Raw genomic sequence first — 26,413 nt, 5'->3', positions numbered from 1 at the left:
AAAAACAAGAATTCATTAGATTTTATTGGCATTCGACTTTTATACACAAACAAAAAAACAACTATAAAATTCCAAGGATTGAACTGCTGAATGCATTGCTCTTTCTATAGCCGGTAGAATTATTTTATCTTTAACTTCAAAACTTAACAATAATACATAAATAATCATACTATACTAATGTAGTGTTTATAGGTCTTTGCGATATTCGTATTCTCTTTTGTGCGTCTGCGCAGGCTTCGAATTGAACGAATGATTTCGTAATGCCTTCGCGGCTGCGTGCCCGTTTCGTTCACTGGTTGCAAGTCCGCCATATTGAAAACAACCGCAGAAGCGGTCGTGCGTGTTCTGTGGGGCTCCGCGTATAGTGACAGCTTATTAACGATGAAAATAGTAGTACTTTCTGATATTTTTGTGCTTGACAGTGAAATTATTTATGTAAACAAATAACAGAACGGTGCGGTGTACCCTTGACGTTAGCACCTTAAACTTCAAAGGGTTCGAACAACTTGAAATGCATGCATTCCATCGAGACTGTTGAACTTATTTTTATTTTTTTTGTGTATGTACTATGTACAAACATTTAGATTTTTATCCAAGATTATTATCTCGTTTAGTTTTGTGAACTATCCGCTTATTTGTAAGCTTATTAAAGTGTGTGATTTAAAAAGATAAACAGAAGACTGTGTTATTTAAGTCAGCACAAACTTTAATGTTGACGATTGCCGAAACTTTCAAGGTAAGAAAAAAGTTTTTTTTTTTAAAAAAAGATCTTAACTTGAGCGAATAAAAAAACCTGTTCTGCAAAAGTTTTTGTGCCCACAGTTTTAAATGTAACGTTTACGGCGTTGGTTGAGTAAAGATAGATGGAATACAATTTATATTATGAACTTTAAATAGACATAAAATTTAAGACGAGAATTGCTTATTTCTCATGTGCCCCTATCATGAATGTTATCAGCTGAACATAAAACTCGACATTGAACATTAAAAGCGTTACACATAATAGTGGTAACGGCCTTATCAATTCTTTTACAATCGATAAATATCTAAGAACCTTGGTTAATAATTACACACTAATCCATAATTTTATATATAGCTCTCACTTCATAATACGGAAAGAACGCGATGTCGATTGAATATGTTGTATATTCTGTTAATCTTATGATTTAAATGACAACGATTTTTGTCTTTAGTTCAAATTAATAACGATATTTAATTCGACCACCCAACTTTTGAGCCAGTTTTAGTTGGAAATTGATTGACAAAAGTCTCTTTTGATCGTGCTAATGAAAAACCACAACTAAATATTATTAAGACTTCAAAGTTTTGTCCCTTCCGTACCCAATGGACGATAACATATTACACAAACAATAAAGCGGCACAATTGGGAACCTCGTCCAACGATTCCCCGGAATCCAGTTCTGTGGCGGAAAGAAACAAAACCAGGAATAATACGGGTAAAATTTCGTCTCGTACGTTCAAAGAATGTCAATCGAAATTATACCTTAAAAACTAGGAAACAGATTTCAGTTGAGATCGGTAATTGTAGACATTCCGTTTCATGAAATTTAAGATTCCTCGTTGATGCTAATACAAATTTTTGTGGATGTAGGTACTGAAAATTACTAATATCTTTATCTTTTTCGCTGATGTAGCTTAATTTTCGAAGCTATAGTCCAGATAGAACGTGTAGGTAATTAAGCCATGCTGTGGTACAATATTGTGTTTTAGAACTTTTTATTGTAATTAAGACCGGTTCGTAGGAAGAGTTAGGTTTGCGATATTCTAATAATTGTAAATAGACACGCTTTAACAAAAACCGACTTCAAATAGAAAAAAAAGATATTCCAAAACAAATTAATATACTCTCTCTCTCTTCGATCGGTCCCTCACTGCTGAGGATCGTGACTCCGTCATATATAAACTAATATACACCGAAAACAATTATCGGTTGGCGTGATATTGATGTATTCATCTATTTGTCGAGCACGTACTTAATGCAAATTTAAGACTTATATGGTTTTCTCATGAATACCATTATCAGAACTGGACTAAATTAAAATGAGACCACACGGGAAGTATCAGGTTTCTAATAAAAAAAGAATCATCAAAATCGATTCACCCAGTCAAAAGTTATGAGGTAACAAACATAAAAAAAACCATACAGTCGAATTGAGAACCTCCTTCTCTTCATTTTTGAAGTCGGTTAAGAAAAAAAGAGAAGAGACTCGACGAGTAAATATTCGAGGTCACAACCCAATTGGGGACCAGTCGCAGGTACGCCTTTGTAGTACACTTTCTCCGATGCGTGACGCGCCCATACCTACGTTTCACTGTAAAATGCAGGTGCACCGTTTCCGAACTTGGACGTATACTTGATACACGCGAAAATTTATAAATGATTTGCGATACGCTTCATCACGATTTGCTCAAGATCCACTTTCACTGCGAACGAGGACGCAAGTGTTTGCCAACTTAATTTCGAACTGCACCGCCAAAGTCGTGCGAAGTCCCACATGATTAAAACGATTTGTGAGCTCCACTCAACTTTTTAGTTATCGATGTTATTTTTATAAACATCGAAATGCATCCGTCTGTTTGTATTTCGAACAGTAGACGTTTAATAAGTGGGTAATGAGAACAGCATTCTAAACCAAGAGACGCGACAGGTACCTATTGACGGCATCTTGCTGCCAAATGCCATTGACCTCCAAAGACACAAGAGGCGAAACTGTGCTATTTACGACATAAAACAGACGAATAATTAGCTGTTCGGTAGCGGTAGCTTACAGAAGAATTAGTAAAGTATACGTTCGTGTATTAGACTCAGAAAAAACCACACATTCGAATTAGACAGACTCTGTGGTAGACTTCGAAAGAAGGAGAAGACATGGCAGATACAAATATTGCTGGCGATAGTAGGAAAAGATAAATCTCTCATCCAAGGGCTTAGGACAACGCGATAGTGACGTAGAACGCGATTGGACTAGTGATAAATACTCGTGCGCTAGAATAATAAACTTTAACACGGTAGAACTAATGTCAGTTAGTTAATGCTTTGGACTATAAACAATTTGCCAATTCGGTTCGGTTAACCAGGAAACAAATCGACGAGGGTGACGGAATCTCTAGTTTTTGTCAATAATTGACTTGAAAAATCGTGAGCTGGTGATTTAAAATAAAATAAAAACGGTTCCCTCATTTCAATTAAATTCTGATCTAAACACGCGTCAGACACGAGAACTGCATGATGACTCAATCACATAGTCATATTTTAAAACTATACATCTTAATTGGTGGGTTTAGGTAACATACAAATAAAATATAAACATTAAAAGGCATAGCATGTTATAGCTCACACCCCAAAGCTCTCTTTTAATCCCCGCTCTTCCATGCCGCATCTTAAACGATTATTTATCTTTTTTTTTTCTAACACAACAGCCACAGGAAACCAATTGTGTCTTTTATAGACCTGTGCGCATCCCACAATCATTATCTCGACGAGACTTCGAAGAATTCAACCCAAATCCATGATAATTTACGCTCACTTATCGATCACTGAAGCGATAATGTCAAAATTTATCACGTTTAACTCTGGGTAAATTGCTGCCAACAAAGTTTAGTTTAGCGATAGTTAACACTCTTAACACCTAGAGAATAAGTTTGCGAAATTCTCTAGAGATAAGAAAGCAAAATGTAGTTGTTTCTTCATTGTGCAATTGTTATAACCATGAAGCTATCGTTATCATGTTTTAAAATAAACAATTAGATCACTACTCGAATTATTTAAGACTTTCCTTCTGATATCATTGTTTGTTGTTTAAATCTTAATCTCCTTCAAACAGAAAATACAATCAGCTAAAAGAGAAAGAAAATACTAAAAGTACATGAAACCACAAACGTCTTATAGTATTGTAATAACTAGTGGTCCCGCAGTAGTCGAAATTCGACTATAATTAATTGAAATTGTAAGTTTGTACACTATTATGATTGTATTTTATACTTCTATAATCACAAATTTCGCCAAGACTACACTATAAAAAATATTAACAAAGACAAACCATATTCTATTCTCAATTTGACAACAGACGTCAAGAACAAAAGTTCGACAATAAATAGTATGCATGCGTGTGTGCGTCAAATACATGGTATGTAGTGTGTGTAATATTTTCTTTATTGATTTAAAGTATCTTTTATGCATTATTTTAAAAAAATATTAGCATTGTGCACTTCTTCTCTATATTCTCTGTAAGTGTGGAAAATTTCATACTCCTCCGTCCGCGCAATTTTCGTAAAAAGGGATACAAAGTTTTTGCTTCACGTATTAATATATTGTAATAATAGAAAACCATAGCTTCACATTCACATTTGAATAAATGTCAAATGTATTTGTAGGGAAATCCGGATTCCATGAACATTTCTTACATGTATGTTGTACAGAATTTAGAGCAATCACACGGTTTTGGATTGCAAGTATGGCTTACATTAAATGATATTTCATTCATGGCTGCGAGTGGCTTCTCATGCCAACGGCTATGTAATTGTTGTATTGCAATTAGGGCCAAGATCGCGTTGTTATTTAGATGTTTCATATTCCTGACTACTTGTTTTTATGTCTATTTGTTGTTTAATTTTTTATATTAGTTTTTAATTGTGCTACGGTTTTTTTTTTAAACAAAAAAGGCGGTACGTATGTTTCAATCGACTTTTAAATTTCAAATTGGTAAATTCCTGCCAATATAAGTAGTGTTTGTTCTGTAGTGTTCGTATTGTAAGTGTGCGCGGGTAGATACCACCATTCTTTCTGCCGCGAAGTAGTTAAGCATTCTCTCTTTAGGATTGACAACAGTCTTACAACGCATTTGAGATTTTGACTTCACATTTCAATGTGAGTGGCGGAATTCACTCTGTGACGTCGTGGAACCCATCTTTGAAAAAAAAATTGAACAAACATTTTCAATAGATAAAGGAAGCGAATTTAAAAAATCTTTAAAAAATGCAGCTCTCTTTTTCGAATCATTCTCAAGTGCGTACTTATTGGATATTTCTTTGAAGTGTGGGGTTGGTGCACATGGCAAACTTATCTGGCGCCAAAGCTAACATGGGCCTTTTGACTACTTGAAACTACTCGAAAGTTACTCAAAACGATTTTTTTTTATTGCTTAGATGGGTGAACGAGCTCACAGCCCACCTGGTGTTAAGTGGTTACTGGAGCCCATAGACATCTACAACGTAAATGCGCCACCCACCTTGAGATAAGTTCTAAGGTCTCAGTATAGTTACAACGGCTGGCCCGCCCTTCAAACCGAAACGCATAACTTCTTCACGGCAGAAATAGGCAGGGCGGTGGTACTTACCCGCGCGGACTCACAAGAGGTCCTACCACCAGTGATTGGACTAAAATATCGTAACTATACCTACTACTTACACAGTTAAATAATAGTCAAATTAAATTTAGCAAAACGCTATTATGTTATGCAACAGGAAATAATAATGTTCTTTTTTAATTCATCTAAGCAATGTAGTTGATGTAGAGAGAACATTCAAACTAGATCCGAAATATCTTTTGAATTTCGATTTCGAAAGAAAGTTTTATAGTTCACTATCTATAGATTAGATCAGCGCCGATCAAAACATGTTACGCAACGAAATACCAATAAAAATACCAAGGCCAGAGCTAACATTGAATTTGTTTTGCCGATAGCATTGTACGTACGGACGCGACGTGGTTTCGACACAAGAATTCTTTAGACACGTGCACCGCAAAATGCTCCACTCGATTCGAATTCGCGTCGTGAAATTGAAACCGAATTCCGATTGTCTTTTTGCATTAATCCTTTAAGAAATCACCGAAGATTAAAAAAACTACATAGCTTTACACATTTAAATTTTGGGTAAGTTGATTTAATCGGTGTTTAGGAAAATTTAAAAAGTTTAGGCTTGCATTGCTTGTTTTCATTATAGTCTGTTAAATGTAGCTTGATACCCGGGGCAGTTGGAGTGTTATTTCTTAGGTAGTTTGTTTAAAAAATAATGATTATCGAACGATGTTGAAGTCTTTTTTTTTCGGTCGTTTAAAAACAAAATTTATTTATCTCCATCGCCTGCATATCATAGTGTAGTTTAGTATAAAAACAAAATTTATTTATCTCCATCGCCTGCATATCATAGTGTAGTTTAGTATTATATCAATGTGCAGGACAAGACTTTAAATTTGATTACTTGATTGATTTGTTACTGGTGGTAGGACCTCTTGTGAGTCCACGCGGATAGGTACCACCACCCTTCCTATTTCTGCCGTGAAGCAGTAATTCGTTTCGGTTGGAAGGGTGGGGCAGCCGTTGTAACTATACTTGAGACCTTAAAACTTATATCTCAAGGTGGGTGACGCATTTACGTTGTAGATGTCTACGGGCTCCAGTAACCACTTAACACCAGGTGGGCTGTGGCTCGTCCACCCATCTAAGCAATAAAAAAAATATATTTCAAATGCACGTGCACGTTGTATCCAACCCCCGGAGCGAATTTGGTAGTTTTCAACGCGTCACAACACGTAACGGTTCGATTCATACAATTCACGGTCTCTTCGATCACGACTTCGCTCGATCGATCTCTTGCGAAACGAACTGCTCTGAAATCGTGCTCGGATTTTTAAGTGCCGTATTATCTAAATACATATAGATGATTGATAACCGCTATCGGAAAACCTACCCACGTATACGTTGCTTTAGTCGTGTGATCGTTGTTTTAGTCAAAACAATGATACTTTGATAAATATAACTGTATTTAGGGATGTGAATATATCTGAATTACTACATAGTATAAAACAAAGTCGCTTTCTCTGTCCCGATATCTCTATGTATGCTTAAATCATTAAAATTACGCAACGGATTTTGATGCGGTTTTGAAGTGAAACTTCCTTATCGGCGTTGGAAAAAAATTTACCGTCACATTTTTCGGTTACGCGTCACTTTTTGAAGTGAAACTTCCTTATCGGCGTTGGAAAAAAATTTACCGTCACATTTTTCGGTTACGCGTCACATTTTTCCGTTACGCGCCATCTTTTTTGTATTCATGTCTATGATAATAAAATCCTTTTGTTTAAACTTTATCTAATTTAACTTTTTGAAGTGAAACTTCCTTATCGGCGTTGGAAAAAAATTTACCGTCACATTTTTCGGTTACGCGTCACTTTTTTCCGTTACGCGCCATCTGTTTTGTATTCATGTCTATGATAATAAAATCCTTTTGTTTAAACTTTATCTAATTTAACTTTTTTGTATTCATGTCTATGATAATAAAATCCTTTTGTTTAAACTTTATCTAATTTAACTTTATTTAACCAATTTCTAGAAAGTTGCATGTAGATCATTTTTCGAAAAATAAGGCCATAAACAAGTTTCACTTCTTACGTGTGTACACTAGTACACGCACACATTTTTATTTTTTAATAGATAGAGTGATTGAAGAGGAAGGTTTATATGTATAATAACATCCATTAAATAGTGGAGAAATACTGTTATTTTTGAGGTTTCTAATGTGATGTCGTAAATAATCAATAATAAAATTTCATGTTTCCGAAGCGAAGCGAGGGCGGGTCGCTAGTATTTTTATATAATTCAAATTTAATTTAATTCAACTATGTAGGTATATTGATGAAATTCCTATTTTATTTTGCTTAGCTGCAGTCGGTTTAAGTTTTCGTTAAAATTTTGTATTACAATTACTTCCGAGACCCTCGTATGTGATGATCCGACGTTTGTTAATTGTAAACAAACTTCAAAAAATACATAACGAAATCTATATCTATATCTATACTAATATTATAAAGAGGAAAGATTTGTTTGTTTGTTTGTTTCGAATAGGCTCCGAAACTACTGGACCGATTTGAAAAATTCTTTTTCCATTAGAAGCCGACATTGACCCTGATGAACATAGGCTACTTTAAAAAAAAAAAAATATTTTTTTGGTCTCATGTGTGTTACGAAGTGTTTTTTGGTTTCATGTTTCCGAAGCGAAGTGAGGGCGGGTCGCTAGTCCTTCATAAACTGGAACGTGAAGTAATCCAATTTGTGAATAGTATTGGAAGCTATATAAGTGTTTGTATTATGCCTGCTGACAGTCGATTGTTAAACTTCATACATAAGAAGGCACTGCGCACGTTATTGTTAATAGGCTGCAGGGCACTATAAACTAAGATTTGTTACGGCTTCCTTCTTACCTCGAAATCTCCATACCAATAGTCCCTGGTTTATCCCTCATCGGGCTAGAGATAAAAAGCCTACGAAAGGCCCTAGAAATGTATGTTCAATTTGATTTAGCGTTTTTTTTTTTATTGCTTAGATGCGTGGACGAGCTCACAGCCCACCTATTTGTTAAGTGGTTACTAGAGCCCATAGACATCTACAACGTATATGCGCCACCCACCTTGAGATATAAGTTCTAAGATCTCAGTATAGTTACAACGGCTACGCCACCCTTCAAACCGAAACGCATTACTGCTTCACGGCAGAAACAGGCGGGGCGGTGGTACCTACCCGTGCGGACTCACAAGAGGTCCTACCACCAGTAAAAAAGTCTTTCTCTTTGTCTCTTTCTCTAAGTCTTTGTTTTTGAGTACTATCAGATTACTACTAGCTATTTACTTACTGTTGGTGTGAAAATAAAACTCGAATGTGTTCATTTATAATTTTTATACGAAAAATATTCAAACATACAAACTACGTAAGCGAGCAAAACATTTGGAAGTTACAACCAACAATGATCATGACGTAAATTTGAAACTCCAAATATTTAATTGATCGATTGTAGGATAATTAATATCACGAATATGTGCGTCGCTGCTTTTTTCTATTTCATATTCAGTCACTACGCTCACTGGGCGCTCCAAGACAGAGCAAGTTTGCTACCTTATATTCTCGTGTTCTTCAAACAACACCAATTTGAATATCTCAAAACAATGCTATTGTGGAACTGGTGCCCTACCGTACCAGCATGAATATATGACTGCTTCGTAACAGATAAAACAAATAGACTAAGATCTATCGTGAACTTTGGCATCATTAATGTTCTGTGACGTATCGGATGTGCCTACAGCCACGAGCGTTCACCACCACACGGCTGTGTGGTTTGTAGCAGACAACACACGTCCTTACGGATCCATCAGATCCAATAACTCTTGCAGTGGACACCTTCAGAACTAAAACTAGGAGCAGGCTTAGGTATCCCGGTAACCGTACACGTGCAACTTAACCCATGCATCAGCCCGCTGAATTTCTCGCCGGGTCTTCTCAGCGGGTCGCGATTCCGATCCAGTAGTAAATTCATTCGCGAAGCAGCTGCTCTTGAGTTGTTAGGTCTCCTTCGGAGGCGCTCGGGCTGTTGTTAGCAAATCCCACCCTTCCTGACTGAGCCTTGTTTGCCCGCCTGTCCTGGTGAAACTGGAAAGGCCTCCGGACCACCAGTAATACTTCAATCATAAAAAAAGGCAGACACCAATCGATTCAATCTGAATCGTTCGGCTTTGATCGACGTGGTACCTTATTTTGCATTGTCTCTGCACAATAATTTTGTGTAGTACTGTGAGTTCACGACGTCACGACAACTGTGTAAACCTCATTTCTGCGCAGAAGAACCTTCTGCAGGTAGCCGATGTTGACACAAGGAATTCTTTTCATGACCGTCGATTGTATTGTCTGTTAATGTGTGAAATAATTGAACAAAAAACCCCCAAAACCTTCTTGTATAAGAATATCGACTGTATGAGTTGTACAGTTAATTATGTACATTATGTATGTACATTTTGTATATGAGCAATACATATTTGTACATGCCATAAGATCCATAATTTTACATGTATTCAGTATTACTGTATTATCGTGAATTTCTTTTGTATGGTCTCTTCAATGTTTATAGGTACACTAATTTTGTGGAATTTATCTTGTAAAATATGTATAGCTTTTAAATAATAAAAAAAACGATCGCTTTTAAACCTGCATTTTTTATTAATCAAAATAATTAAAAATGTATATCTGAGATAACTAGCGGTCCCCTGGTAGTCGAAATTCGACTATAATTAATTGAAATTATAAGTTTATACACTATTATGATTCTATTATCAAAGACTATTATACATCTATAATCACAGATTTTGCCAAGACTACACTTTAGACAAATATTGATAAAGACAAACAATATTTAATCTATTCTCAATTTGACCATAGGTCTATGATTTGACCACAGACGTCAAGAACAACAGTTTGACAATAAATAGTATGCATGCGTGCGTGCGTCAAATACATGGTATGTAGTGTGTGTAATGTTTTCTTTATTGATTTAATGTATCTTTTATGCATTATTTAAAAAAAAATATTAGCATTGTGCACTTCTTCTCTATATTCTCTATAAGTGTGGAAAATTTCATACTCCTCCGTCCGCGCAATTTTCGTAAAAAGGGATACAAAGTTTTTTGCTTCACGTATTAATATATAGATGGTTAAGATATAGATTATTTCCCTTAACTCAAGCCCTTCTTGTTCTTAGTAATGTCAGTTTTACGTCAAACAACCACTAGCTCAGCTTTCGCTATCCATGAACTAAACAAACAGGCACACAACAATTTCCCAAGCAGTTAATTCCTGTTAAAATCGACTGCAATCTGCAACATTATAGTACCTACTGAAACTAGACGACGGTAAACGCTCGTAGAATTTTAATGACGCGTCAAGAACCCCGTGGAATGCCGACACCATAAACGAGCAAGGCCTGGCCCGTTTCCACATGTATGGATATCCGGTTCGTATGCAGGAATAATTAGCTCAACGAAACCGACAAACGGGACTATAGCTTTGAACGTAAAACAATGTAACCTATTTGATTTAATACGGTACCTATACTGCGACGGACGGTTGTGAAATGGTTCTAGAATCGTCCGATCGTCATTATCACACGTTCGAATTGGCACATACGAATATTTTTGCAATTAATTTTGGATTAATTACAAATACATGTTAAATACATGTTAATTTTTTACTGGTGGTGGGTCCTCTTGTGAGTCCGCACGGGTAGGTATTTCTGCCGTGAAGCAGTAATGTGTTTCGGTTTGAAGGGTGGGGCAGCCGTTGTAACTATACTTGAGACCTTAGGACTTATATCTCAAGGTGGGTGGCGCATTTACGTTGTGGATGTCTATGGGTTCCAGTAACCACTTAACACCAGGTGGGCTAGCTCGTCCACCCATCTAAGCAATAAAAAAATTTAAAAGTGTGCACACACAGAGACTGCTGTTTTACAGATGTATGTCTCCACAGTGGTTCCAACTTTGCGATTGCAGTTTCCCCGAACTTTTCTAGTATTTCCATTTGACTAAAAAAAGGAAGAGGGACATGTTTACAAACGTTGAAGTCTCACAGCTTTTACTTATCTTTTTACTATTGCTATTAAAGATCGGTAAAAATTGCTTAAATAATTGTGATTGATTCCTCATAACTATGTAATCAGTATTGCAAATGGTTAAGTTCCATAATAAGTTAGTGTTTCAATAAAAACTTTATTATATATTAAAATTGAGGTTTTTTGACTCTGTGGACTTATTTAATGCTTCAGAGTATCCAAATAAAAATATCCATTATTACAATATGTAAACGCACTGAAGGGAAAGACATTATAATCTTTTAAAAATATTCAAATCTACACAATAGTCGTAACTTATGTACAGATTTATTCAACAAAATGTTAAGACAAAACAAATTCCTTCTTAAACTGAACGAAATGGACAATAGAATTCGGAACTAACAGAGACGACTTCTAAGATGACTTTGATTAATTGATCTCGTGTCTTTTATGGCATCTTGGAGTAATGAAGTCATTCTTTTCGTGAAGAAATCATTTCGCATTTTGATTTCACATCATCACTGATTTCTAAAGTAATTTTAACGTGGTTTTTTTTTGGTATGCACTTACAGTATGTTAGATTGCCCACTGAATTTCTCGCCGGATCTTCTCAGTGGGTCGCGGTTCCGATCCGGTGGTAGATTCTACGAAGCACTGCTCATGCTAGGGCTAGTGTTAGCAACGTCGTCAGGTTTGAGCCCCGTGAGCTCAGCTACTTTTTAGGGTTACACTGAAATGGACTCTCAAGGCCATCAGCTTAGGTAGGAAAAAAAAATTAGATTTCTAAAATCTTCCAAAACACATAATACAATCTTTAGGGCTAGTGTAAGCAAATTCTCTCAAGTTGAGCCTGTGAGCTCACCTACCCGCTAGGACTAGAATAGCCCTCTAGCCTACCAGCGAATAATGAGGAAAAAACAATAATTCAATCTTATCTAAAAGCGTATTTTTTGAGATTACCGACTTTTTGCGTTGTAGCTTGGATTACATACAATTCGGTTTGACAATAATTGAGTGAATTAGGACTGATGTCGTGTTTATTAAAATGAAAGGCTTGATGAGGAATATAAGTTACAAATGAAATATAAATTTATTTTTTGGTAGGAGACGAAATTGCTATATCTCTTTTCCACGACGACAGTGTTGGTATTTAGTATTGCGTTCTGGGACACTAACGTAATTTTACAAAATTGTCGACAATTTGTCTAGCATGAAATTAAATCACCGATAAGACGATAGATATGTATATATCAATAGTATTTAAACGAACAATTCTTATCACATGCAACATATTCACAATGCAAACTATCCCGTGATGCTTTCACTGCATATGCCCTGAGCATTGCAGTGATTTAGAGCTTTAACAACCAGTTCAAAGAACTACAAATATGAATGCAGTTTTAAAATTAAAATTGCCTACCTTCGTTTTAAAAAATATATATTTGCAAGTCGATCAGCATTACTCAACTATCGGAAATAATAACGGAATTGGATCGAATAGCTTTTACGTATCCTGTTAAAGATAATTTATTATGAATAAATAGATCGAGATTCTTATCTGGACCGGTCGTCTATTATGACAACTCGTTATTTCCACGTGTCGTGATGAGCACCTAAAATGGGACATGGATGTTGACGCGATCTATGTAAAAACTAGATAACACTTTAAGATATGTCCATATTTTTAGATAATATGCACGGGCACCTGAATAAGTGTTTGGTCAAAAGAAAATCATGTGCAAATGCGCATCTGAAGCACTATTGCGTTCCAATTTGAAGGGTGGGACATTCGTTACTGGTAGTAGGACCTCTTGTGAGTCCGCACGGATAGGCACCACCGCCCTGCCTATCTCTGCCGTGAAGCAGTAATGCGTTTCGGTTTGAAGGGTGGGGCAGCCGCTGTAACTATAGTTGAGACCTTAGAACTTATATATCAAGGTGGGTGGCGCAGTTACGTTTTAGACGTCCATGGGCTCCAGTGACCACTTAACACCAGGTGGGCTGTGAGCTCGTCTACCCATCTAAGCAATAAAAAATAAATAAAAAATTATGTAATAGAATCGAGACTTCAATCTCATAGCTCAGCATAGCATTGACGTTGTGGTCTAGGCGTTTCGATAACCGCTTACATGCCAGTTCGCATGGTCTTAATTTTTATTGCACAATGTTTCCTTCGTTTTGGAAGTCGTCGGTACTTGGCAGTGGAAGTGGGTCGTTAGCTTGTCGGCTTAACTACGGTAATAAAATTGTTGAAGAAGAAAATTAATTTCTCTTCAGTATTAATGTAACGTGCATTGTCTATACTAATATTATAAAGAGGAAAGATTTGTTTGTTTGTTTGTTTCGAATAGGCTCCGAAACTACTAGACCGATTTGAAAAATTATTTTTCCATTAGAAGCCGACATTGTCCCTGATGAACATAGGCTACTTTTTTTTTTAATTTTTTTTTTGTTTGTTTCATTTGTGTTTTAATGTTTCCGAAGCGAAGCGAGGGCGGGTCGCTAGTATAATATAATATTATACGTAAAACCGGGTCGGTGTACCTTCGCATATGTGAAGGATCTTGGAGATAAACATTGATTCCATATAAAAATCATGATACCTTATTCGAAGACAGAGTATGAGCTTATCTAATTTATTCAGCGGACAAAAACAGTATACGTTCGTCGCAACTCTGTCGCATTAAGGCGACGGTCGCGACATAGACGTGATTGAATCTAATATCGTGAAGTTCAAATCTCTCAACAAAACGTCACAGAGATAACCAGTCGACCACGTCATCTCATTATAATAACAAACAATTTCTCTCTGAATTATCTTCTATATATTAATACGTGAAGCCTAAATTTTGTATCCCTTTTTACGAAAATTACGCGGACGGAGGACTATGAAATTTTCCACAATTATAGAGAATATAGAGAAGAAGTGCACAATGCTAATATTTTTTTAAAATAATGCATAAAAGATACATTAAATCAATAAATAAAACATTATACACACTACATACCATGTATTTGACGCACATACGTGTGCATACTATTTATTGTCAAACTTTTTATCTTGACGTCTGTGATTAAATTGAGAATAGATTAAATATTGTTTGTCTTTATTAATATTTTTTTATAGTGTAGCCTTGGCGAAATTTGTGATTATAGAAGTATAAAATACAATCATAATAGTGTACAAAATTATTATACAATTCCAATTAATTATAGTCGAATTTCGACTACTGCGGGACCTCTAGTAATATATTATTGAGCATCCAATATATTCCATTATATTTGAGTGGCATTACTGACAATTACACTATCGCTACTCTGCAAAGTTTCTACTTATTGTACTTATAAATTGACGCGGAATAATTATAGGAAAGGAATTTCTTTCAAGATATTACAAGCTTCGATCAACTTGTTCAAAAATGTCGCGACACGAGTGACTAGACAACGAAACCTCATTATCGTAGAAACTTATTCTCGTTTGAGGATTCGTTTCTTCTAATGTGGCTCATTGGAACACTCATGTCAGCGGTGTGCAAGATTTCTAGACTTGCGACCTTTAGAAATTGTTACGACGCCCAAAGTGCTTACCTAGTTTGTGTGAATCGAAATTGAAATAAAATGAATTGCTGTTCGTTAGTCTCGCTAAAACTCGAGAACGGCTGGACCGATTTGGCTAATTTTGGTCTTTAATTATTTGTGTTACTCCAGAGAAGGTTTAAAAGGTAGATAAATATGAAAATGCTCGGAATTAAATAAAAATAACAATTTTGTTTTTCCTTTGAAGTGTCCCCCGTCGGGCGGATTCCTTTTGTTTGTTTTAAGTTTATTTTATACAAAAGCTTAGGTCTTTTATTTATAGATTGAGCCACTACAAAGTCTGCCGGGTCAGCTAGTTATTAAATAAAACTAAAATCCGAAATTTAAAAATGATGCTATTTTTTACAAACCACCTTTTAAACCTTATTTTATCGTCATTTCAATAAACCATAACACATGTATTATATGACTCCTAAGTTAAAGATTTATCCAGTAGAGCAAAAGGGCACATTCCCTTTGAAACCCCTCCGAAGTTATGCTTGGAATTCATTGCCGGTGCAGGTACCGGGCCGAGCCGACTGGTTTTTACAATTACACGCCTTTTTATGTTACGAAACCGGCTAATTTATTATTTGAGCACCTATTTAAATAGCTTTTTTATTGGTACGCTTTATCTCAAAAATGAAAGCTGCGGAAATGGGAACATGCTTGTTATCGAATTGTGATGTTCGGTTACGTTGTTCTTAACAAGTAATTATGGCAAGAATAAATAAATTACTTCCGTAGAATGCAAGGTTGATGGTTCTGTTTTGAATATGTATATTGATCATCAGCTATTTTATTGTAATAGCCTCATACTGCATACTTTACAAAAAATAATTACTTTTGCAACAAACTGCCTCTGAGAGTCAAAACATACAGAACTCAAAAGACAGGGGTCAAGGTGACCCATTCTGCGCGGTGTTCATGTTTTACCGCCACCCTAACTGCGCTGGACGCCAATCCGATTGCCATCGGCGCCACAACCAACCGACCCCTCCGTCGCCTCGGTGGGCTTAACGGAGTTCGCCTAGACGGCGCCGTCAACTCCCGTGATAACCCGCTGGGTCAGACCGAAAGTGGTTCGCAAAGTGCGGGTGTCCCTCACCCGTTTCATTTGCAAGATACGTTATGATAGACTATGACACGGGTAAGATCACTGTTCCGGTTGCCTGTTTCCACAAAATGGTCCATCGAGTTGCGACGAGGGCGGGTGACAAGGCAATACCGAATGCCGGTGCGGGGCAGACCGTAAGCATGTACGCTGTGTCACATCCACAGTGACGGCTCTCTTCCGTCAACTCAGGTCCAATGCGGAGCAGGTTCTTCCCGAAACAACAGTGTTTGGACAGCACCAGTGGGTTAGATTTCGTCGTGGTGTCTTCAATAACGATTAAATCAAACCTAGCCCAATGCCTTAAAAATATTTTTTATAATAAATACGTTTCTTACTGCAAACGAAATATGACCGAAATATATTCGGCAAATAAAACTCCAAGCTCGTTAAAAGCTATTGATCAATTTAATCGGAATTCCAAACTACCAATTATAATTTTTACGTCGGCACCATGCAATTTGTCAACATTCAAAACCAATCTGTGCAGCGCTTTATTGAATCTAGGCGGACAGCTGCCACGGGCCAACAGAATAATTGCCGGATTAATCTCAATAAGGTACATTTCGTGACTGACCTATTTGCGTCGGGCCACAATAACAGAATCGAACGGACATTTTTGACAATGTCCGAAACGTTTTCCAAGGATATCGACGTTGTTTTGTTAGGAACGTGCAGTTCGTGACCTAGGCATTTGTGGCGTGTGTGGCGCCGTCGTGAAATGCCATCGACTGTAGGTATATCAGTGCAAGCCGATATGTCATGTGCGATTGTTGTTCTCTTTGACAATTGAAAGTGGCTCAGCTTCGCAGTGCATAATGGAAAGTCTAAGATGCATTCAGCTTCAACTACTGCTATTAGTTAATTGTAGCGATCCACAGTCCTTTCCAAATGCCATTAGCTAACAATACCGCCCAAATGAAAATATTATGAACAAATATGTTAAAACTGAATTTCTTCTAAGGATTTTGGCAGATGTGTGTATGTCCATGAATAACGAATATGGCGTTAGGTTCACCTATTTACAGAAGCAATACAGTAATCTCACAAAATCCTTAGAAGCTCAGGTTTTTTGGTATTGCTAAAAATTGAGCAAATGTGGGTTGCGCGGTATTCTGTTAACAATGTGACCATATGCAATCCAAATAATACATATAAGAATCGAGTCGAGCGCAACACACACGAGCAAAACCGTTATTACCCATTTAAGGATTCAACAAATGACTCAAAACAATTAAAATCCTTTGTTTGAACAGAAGAATTTGTCAGACTTAAAGTATTCACTCACTAAGCTTTTCAGATCCACCCACAATCCGAATCTACTTGGAGTATACTATGTTTGAATTTAAGTTTCCACTGTCACTTGTTTAATAGTTAAGATTTTTGCCAACAATTACCCGCTCATATAGAAAATCTCCCAAGCGAATTCGCTATGATCTAATCCACGAATACTTCCAAATTGATCTATGTAATTTGTGTAATTTATAACCAGTACCTGTTCCATTGTGATCTGTTGAACATTGAAGTTCTTTAGAAGCAAATGACGCATGGATATTCACGAGTTTTTGTTCACTGTAACATTGTGTATTCAACGTATTCCGTGTCCGAAATAACGTGGTGAGACGTATTTGTGCGGGATCTCGATAATGTGATCGTAATTTACTGATGTAGTTCTCGAAGAATATTAATTAATGCACTGAATCAGTCGTTATTTTTAACACTCAAGCGAAGATGTTGGTTGCTGTACACGTTGCTCACGGCCCTTCTGGTTACTGGAGCCCATAGATATTAACAACTTAAATACCCCCACCTTCAGACATAAGTTCTAATTCTCCGCGGGACCGAGTCCACCAGCTTTTTCATTCCCCAACCCGGTGTGGGGAATCCTCTTTTTGGAATCCCCGTGGGTGCCCCCACCCCGTCTTGAGATTATTTTCGATACCTCCCCTGTCCGATTTGCTTCGAAATGAGAGCCAGGGACTGGTGAGTGCCATTTCAGTGTCGTATCTAATCAATAAAAAAAAGGACGCACTTTTGAAATAATAAAACAGGTCGTAAAAGGCTTCATTGGTACCGTTTTCTTATCAAAGTTCCTTTACTAGAGTAAAATTATCACAAAGTCTTTGTTATTAGCAAAGTATTGACCTAATGTATTGCAAACAAATCATATTAAACAATTCGAAATAATCACGTTTTCTTTTAATGTAGATTTCTAGGAAGTACGATATTAAACAATATAACTTAAAGCCAAACAAACAATGGCTGATAGCATTGGGCCTGGAACGTCTTTAAGATCTTGTTTCTTTGATTTTAGCGCATGAATAGCTTCCATTACTCTAACTCTATTATTAATTCTAATAACATTGCAGTCCAACTGCCAACCGAGAAGAGGTTTTAGCACATTTCACTTTACGTAACTTTATTATTTCATCATAGTTTTGTAAGTATTTAGGAATCTGAATCACAAACTAGTGCTCTTATCCATTATTGTGGTAGTTACATGGGCTTTGCAAAGAGAATTGCGTACTGGTGTGCACCTGTGACCTATTTGGCAGTCAATGTGTTAAAAAAACAAAATACATACATTAATAAATAATTTCAGATCGACGTTTTAGCTATTTTTAAAAAGCCTTTTCATTTGTTATTAACTGAAATAACACGAACGTGCAATAATAATAATTGATTTAATACTCATTAGTCTTTATACGACGACATTAGAAAAGTTCCTGGACCACACTGGATTTATGTCGCCAGAGACAAAACAAAATGGAAATCATTGGTGGAGGCCTTTACCTGAGAGGGGTCCATGCATATAATATAATTATACTAAAAAAATATTTAATTGCATGGCTTTTTTATTTTTTTTTATTTACAGTTTATACAACTCAAGGACAATTATACATTAGAACATATACGAGTATTTCAATACACAAAATGACCACGGAACGTGCGTAATTTGTGATTTGACGTGGGCGCAAAAATAAACAAGAACGGAATGCTGGCCTTATCGAAGTATTAACATAGCACGTGGGGGTTTTCATTTCGAAATTTTAGATCAATAAACAAACATTAATGTTTGTCTAAACGTAATGTAAATTTTTCGTTTAAAATTAAAAAAAAGAAATCGTTTTAGTCTTATTTTGGTAGGGCGTATTGTGGGCCCGCAGGGGTAGTTACCACTATCTTGCCTCTAACACTAGGAGCAGGCTTAGGAACCCCGGTAACTGTACTCGTCGAACTCGACGCGCAACCTAACCCATGAATCAGCCCGCTGAGTTTCTCGCCGGATCTACTCAGCGGGTCGCGATTCCGATCCGGTAGTAGATTCATTCGCGAAGCAATAGCTCTTGACTTGTTATGTCTCCTTCGGAGGCGCTCGGGCAGTTGTTAGCAAATCCCACCCCTCCTGAGCTTTTGCTCGCCCACCTGTCCTGGTGAAACTGGAAAGGCCTCCGGGCCACCAGTAATCCTTCAATCATAAAAAAAAAGTAAAAAACGGAGAGAACTCATATCTCATGGTCGGTATCAGCATTTACGTTGTTGTTGTCTACGGGCTCCGGTAACCAGTTAATACCAGTTGGGCCGTGAGCACCCATCCAAGCCTCCCATCAATAAAAAAAACCCATTAACCTACCCATACCATACCATCCTCATACAAAATACCCATTAATAAAAAGTAAAGCTGTAATATGCATTGCTCATCAGAGCATTGCGTAATTAGGTTTTCGTGAACCCCTCGAAAATAGCACAATGAAGCCACTGTACACATAAAATTTTCTTATCCACCTGTATTAGCAAGATGTAATCTTCGCACATGTTTTTTTGCCTTCCATGCACAAAAAACACGTCATTAAAAACTACTTTCTAAATATTTCACGATCAAAACAAATAGTTTTTGATATATATGGTACACGCAATTATTTGCACTGTGTGACTGGATTTCCTTGTAAGAACCTCTCCCGCGCCCTAAGGCGGATCTCGTTACGGAACTAACATAATAAGGCTCAATGTAACTTAATGTTGTTGACAGCTGCTCCAAATGCTCCAATAGTCGCCTGAGATAAGCGGCTGTTCTTAACTTGAATCAAAGTAATGCTTTCAACTCGTTTCGACTTACATAACTATACGTAATATTACAATGTTGCTACAATGATGCTTAAGTAGTGGTACGCAATCAAATGGTATCGAACGTTGAACTTTATTAATTACAAAATTCGTAGGAATGACTCGGTGGTCTAGTAGTTAGCGGCTCTGACTATTGCACCGAGGGTCGTGGGTTCGATTCACGCATCGGGCAAACATTCGTGTGATGAACAGCTCTGTTTGTTCTTTGTCTATGTGTTTATTATTTATATATGTATGTATATATTTAAACAGTTATTTATTATTTATTTATTTAAAAAAATAAATTAATGTTGATTTAATGATAATCACAATCTATATCTAAGCGTATCAATTAATGTTCATCTAATGATAATCGCAATCTATATCTAAGCGTAATTACTTAAAGGCTTTAACCATAAACCTTCCTTAAAGTACCAAATAAAATGCAATTTCAACTCAGTCGGACTTATCGGACATCATAACGTTAATATCGCCAACAACTAAGTCGCTTAACTGTAATATTTAACGGCTGTCCGGCCCTTCAAACCATAATGCACGATATTCGCGGCAGATATGGCAAAATCACGGCACCTGCCGATGGGTCCTCACGGTACGCTCTACCGGAAAAGTCACAAAAATATACACACAAAATAAATGAGTTAGATTAAATAATAATGAGTTCTAATGAAGGCCAGCGGCTTAGTATTATGTTTCATGAAGCACGTACCGCCTTAAAAACATGATAAAATTCTTCAAAATACAACGCAAGTACATGATACACTGACTAATGTGTATATTAAAAATAATATTTGTAATTTATAACAACATTAATATATGCAATTCGAAATAATGATAAGTAGTACATGAATGTTATAGGATACATTGTTCACACCTAAACTATAATGTATGGACATAAATTGTCGTTTACTCATTGAACTGAAGATTTGAACAATTGTTATACTTGATAACTCTCTTTTTTCGGTTTTGTATTCTGCGAAGCACTGCTCTTGCTAGGGTCAGTGCTAGCAACACTCCGGTTTGAGCTCCGTGAGCTCACCTACATGTTAGGGCGAAGCTGAAATAGCCTCTCAAGGCTCTCGCCATAGGAAGGGAAAAAATAATAATATCAAAGTACAATAAATAGATGGTGTGTTAGTTGCTTCAGCTGTGTAATTCAGCGACAGTAAACTAACCCACAGCCCTCTGAGTTTCTCGCCAGATCTTCTCACCGATCCGGTGGTAGATTCAGCGAACCACTGCTCTTGCTTTGCTAATGTTAACAAATTCTCTCAAGTTGAGCTCGTGAGCTCACCTATCCTTCCGCGAGAAGCTGGATTTGCCCCCTGAGCTACCTGCAAATACGTAGGGGAAAAAACAGTGTGGCAGGCATTCGGTACACGAATGAAGAATAAAATCTATTCTTTTGTTTGCGTCCGATTACTATCACAATAATTGTTCGTCAAAAATAATTCGATAAAAGCTTTTTATTTGTCGTGCTTTTCGTCGTACACCTGAGCTCGTCTCGTGGTCATTCAACTCGATCCAACTTCGTATTCTCGCGTTTCAAATTTTACAATCAATTATATTTGATTCCCAATGGTATGGTCAGCGAAAAACTCGTTATCCCTGCGGTCACTTTATGATATTAGCCGTCTCGTTGATTGAGGATAATTTGAGGATTGTACACGCTAAGAAGAAAGTTTTTTTGTTGTTGTCCATTATTTATAGATGGTAACAAAAAGCGTCACATCTGTTCCTAATTTAAGTGCAATAATCGCCACAGTCAATTTCACTGCTAATGCGAATAAATAGAGTTCAAAAAGTTGGGGTGGCCATAATTTTTTGGAAGGAAATGTGAACTTAATACGTATTCACTAAGGACTTCCACGATGAAGGAACCGATCGTGTGATAAATATCGAATCCTTAAACATTTTGGAAATTGCGTACGGTATATTTCCGACTTGAAATTATAATATGATCCCCTTTAAGGGGCGAAACAGCCGTTATTCAATTAAGACTTCGAGCACATGTCTCAATTTGGGTGTGGCAGTCCACGTTGTGATGTCTACGAGTTTCGGCTACCACATACCATCAGGTGTGTCTTGCTATTTTACCTCCTACTCAATAAAAAGTCTTCCAAATTAGTTATTACGCTATTGTGTGACATGTATAATGACAAACACTTCTAAATTTATAAAACCGTGAATGTAACTAATGTTCGTAAGAGCGATTACGGGTACACTGGTCCTATAAATGGTCAGTGGTATGCGAATCCGGAAGAGGAGGCATATCTGATCTGAACCTATTCAAAACCCAAACTTTATTCAATAATCCATGTCCGAGTTTTGGATGATACAGAACTCGCACGAGACAGGCTAGGAGGAAGAATATAGATAGTCAATTTAATGCAACCAAAATGAATTATCTTCGCTGTGTTCTTACATATTTTCACGTAAACGTAGAACGTAATAACGTAATAGCTTGAATTTACAAAATCATTCAACGAAAACATCACGTAGATGAAAGACCGCGGAGAGGCGTCACGCATCGACAAAATAAAATTTTAAAGGCATATAAAAAATGAGGCAACTGGAGCGTTGATCTCTGTGATGACAATAATGATAATGCTGAAGAAGCCGATTGAGAGATTGAAAGAGAATAAGATCTTTAGTGGTGGTAGGACCTCTTGTGAGTCCGCGCGGGTAGGTACCACCGCCCTACCTATTGTAACCATACTGAGACCTTAGAACTTATATCTCAAGGTGGGTGGCGCATTTACGTTGTAGACGTCTATGGGCTTCAGTAACCACTTAACACCAGGTGGGCTGTGAGTTTGTCCACCCACTAAGCAATAAAAAAAATATCCTAATCAATCGCATTGAATGGACTCCTTTATTGTTATAATATTATTACGCTGTTAAGAGTAACGCCATCTATCGCCGAATAGTCTAACTAATATCGAAGGATCTATTAGCATCTAGAACGCCAGAGAGGTACAACGCCATCTATTTTCAGATAGCGGAAACACAATACTCGAAATGTGTGGAATGTTCCGATAATTCTTGGAATGTGGTATAGGCTATAAAAGCGTTGCAGAGATGGCACGCAGTCAGTTAGTAATCGGAAGTACTCGAAGCGAAACAGCGAACGGATCACCTGAAGCGAAGCGGAAGAAGTGAATTGAGAATTTTAAAGTGTTCTATGTGGTAATACAGTGTTAACTTGTACTTCGGTAGATTCTTTTATTTATCCCGAACCCCAGCACATAACAGTATCTAAAACTAAATACACTTTTAGACAAATATAGAGAAACGCAACATCAATATTTTTGTTCTATTTTAAGATTTCTCAAATTACCGGAGGCAGAATTCCTGTTCTTTACCTGTCTTTCAGGCTAGCCCATAAATAGAGCTTGACTGACGGCTGTGGGCTAAAAGATAAATACCTAGTTAAATATATCTAGGGTCGGCAGACTAAAGCACATAAGTCAAAAATTTCAATTTATTTTTTATTACATCATCGGTTTACATTTTGCTCAACACACAATCTGACTAAAGCACATAAATCAAAGTCAAGTATTTCATGGCGTATTCAAGCGGCGTTCTGTATCAACCTTATCAAATCCTAATATAATCAAACGAACTAAAAAACATAACTGGACTTATGTTCTAAGGAACACCATAAGTACAAAGTTATTAACGTAAGAAGTTTGACTTATGTTATAAAGAACATCAAAATGTAACATTTATTTAGAGAAAGTGGTTACTTAAAAATATTTATAACGTAAACAATACTTCGGTAAGTGGTTTTAATTTACTAATGTTGTCGATTGTGCACAGTAGTAGCTTAAGTATTTTAATTATTTAAGATGAATATTCAAAGAGGCAAGAAATTAGTTGAAATGACGTTATCCACTCATCTGGAAAGCAATGAAGGTATATTTTCACATACCTTCTAAATTATGATTTGCAAATTACGTAATTATATCAATATTATATCATTATAAATAGATAATTGTCTTGTCCTTTTTTAGAAAATGTAAGTCAACAGTCGATTTTGAACACAGAGAACCTAGTAGTAGACGATCCTATACCGTCAACATCATCAGGTCAAGTCAGTAGTTTAACATACTATTCTGTATTTGACTTCTCTAGTGATGATTTTGTACGAGATCCATGTTATGAATTACCGAGACTTCCAATCACATCAAGTTCAAGTACTTGTGATGAAATTTCAATGAATCCTAATGTGTCTCCAAAAAAGAGTATTGCGTACTATAAAAAGAGAAAAAATAAAACGTAACTTAGGACAGGCATACAAAACTTTAAAAGGAAAATGTATATCAGATCGCACTATGAAAAAAAAATTTGAGAAAAAACAAAAAAAAAAGGCTGCTGAGTTTGTTTCGCCGGTTCTTCTCAAGACTGTGGCTTTTTTTGGAGCCGGTGGTAGAGTTTACATTGTTATTTATATTTTGACATTCAACAAGTGTGTTATACTGACATCTAAGTTCAAATAAATGATTTTGAATTTGAAAGAGTTACCTGTTTGCAGAATGAAATGTAAAGAACGTAAACCATTAGCTGATAGGCATGCCATATTTACAGAATATTGGCAAATGGGGTCATATGTAAAAAGATCTGCATACTTGGCGTCTTTAATGGAAATTCAAGATAAATCTAAGCAAAGAATACGAGCTATTGAACCTGAAAAGCAAAAGCTTAGAATGAAGACATAAAAATACTTTTTTACTGTGCAGGGTAAACGTGAACCTGTCTGCCGAGGACGTTTAATGAAACCGTTAGATGAAAGTGTCAATTTTATAAAGACAGTTGCTATGAAAAGGAGATCATCCATAGGAGGTTCTCAAACTGATGATATAATATCTATACAGCCATTACCCATATCCATCGAGAAAAAAAATGATTTAATTCCGCTGCTCCCTTTAATACTAGATATTTTCCATGAATTTTACATAAGTCTTCCCACGTTGGAAACTTTACGAAATACTGATCCAGATATTTTAGAACTCGATGAAGAAGAAGAATTTTAATTAAACATTGAATTGATATTTATATTTATATTTATGACTTATATTATTATAATATATATCTTAATTGTTGATCTTTTTCACTTAACTCATACTATTATTGTGTTCCTTATAACTTAAGTCATCTAATTATTAAATAATCACATTTACTTTAAAATATTTAATTTTAATAATAAGTTAGTGTTATAGACTTATATAATTCAAATAAACATTATTAAGTTTGTTAATGTATAAGGTTCTAAATAGTTTTTTTTAATTCCTGTAAAGTCGAGTTTTTTGACTTATGTGCTTTAGTCTGCTGACCCTAGATATGTTACACTATTATTTTGTTCGCCTACGTAAATAAACTGTAAAGAAGGTAAACCAAATTGACAAAAAAAGCACAATTTATGTGCATTTTATGTGGCGTCAGTTGTCAAATTATGATGAAGTATTACGTTGACTACGTGACTAGTAAACTATTATTTCTTATTGCGTAGACGGAATTTTATTGAACGAGCTCACGGCCTAACTGGTGCTTACTAGTTCTAGGAGTAAACATCACAGCCCCATCACCACCTTGAGACATGAGGTTTAAGTCTCAATTGTGTAGTATAACGGCTGTCCTACCTTTTAAAACGGGAGGGTAGGTGCTATCTACCCGCGGGGGGCTCACGAGACAGACGCCAGGGTACCATGAACTGTATATACCTATATATAATGATATTGGGTACTCCAGAGTAAATAAACAATAAAAGACTTAATTGTGTTTTCTGTTATGTGTATAATGAGAAAACAACATTTAAAGCCCTTAATTTAATAAAATTATTATTTTTAACAAACTAAACTTTCTTTTTACTGAATGTCAAACTTCACTGAATGACATATAAGAAAAATCCTTTTTTATAAAACTAAAGAGTTTTAGACTATGAAGGTTTTTCTTTACATATATTTAAGGAATTTTGATGTAACTTGACGATTAGCAGCACTGACTAAGTTTGTACCACTTGAGTAAATAGCGTCACAAATAAAAAAAAATGACACTTCGTCACGGAACGTTAGATTTAAGTTTAACTGGTCTGGTTATAACAAGGGAAATATTGTCAAATGTCAAAAACAGTGAGAACCAAATTAGATATTATTTTTGGAGTTTACTCCTTTAGAATCGATTTACATATATAGGCCCGGGGTAGGAAAA

The 26,413-nt window shown here is 36.2% G+C and overlaps 1 protein-coding gene across 2 annotated transcripts in view; it reads left to right on the top strand.

The window, feature by feature from the left end:
• The first annotated feature begins 27 nt into the window (after positions 1-27).
• The window catches only part of LOC101740930 (uncharacterized), a 77,203-nt gene continuing 50,817 nt past the window's right edge, over positions 28-26,413 (top strand). The window contains exon 1 of one of the 2 annotated variants that reach the window (XM_004928739.5): positions 28-736. The gene's annotated coding sequence lies outside the window, so the exon portion shown is untranslated. The remainder of the gene's footprint in view (positions 737-26,413) is intronic. The other variant, XR_009974955.1, reaches the window with a different exon arrangement.

The sequence above is a fragment of the Bombyx mori genome, chromosome 15 (genome assembly GCF_030269925.1).
Source record: "Bombyx mori chromosome 15, ASM3026992v2".
Lineage (NCBI taxonomy): Eukaryota > Metazoa > Arthropoda > Insecta > Lepidoptera > Bombycidae > Bombyx > Bombyx mori.
Note: the sequence above shows the minus strand (reverse complement) of the source record. Positions and strands in the feature narration are given on the sequence as shown.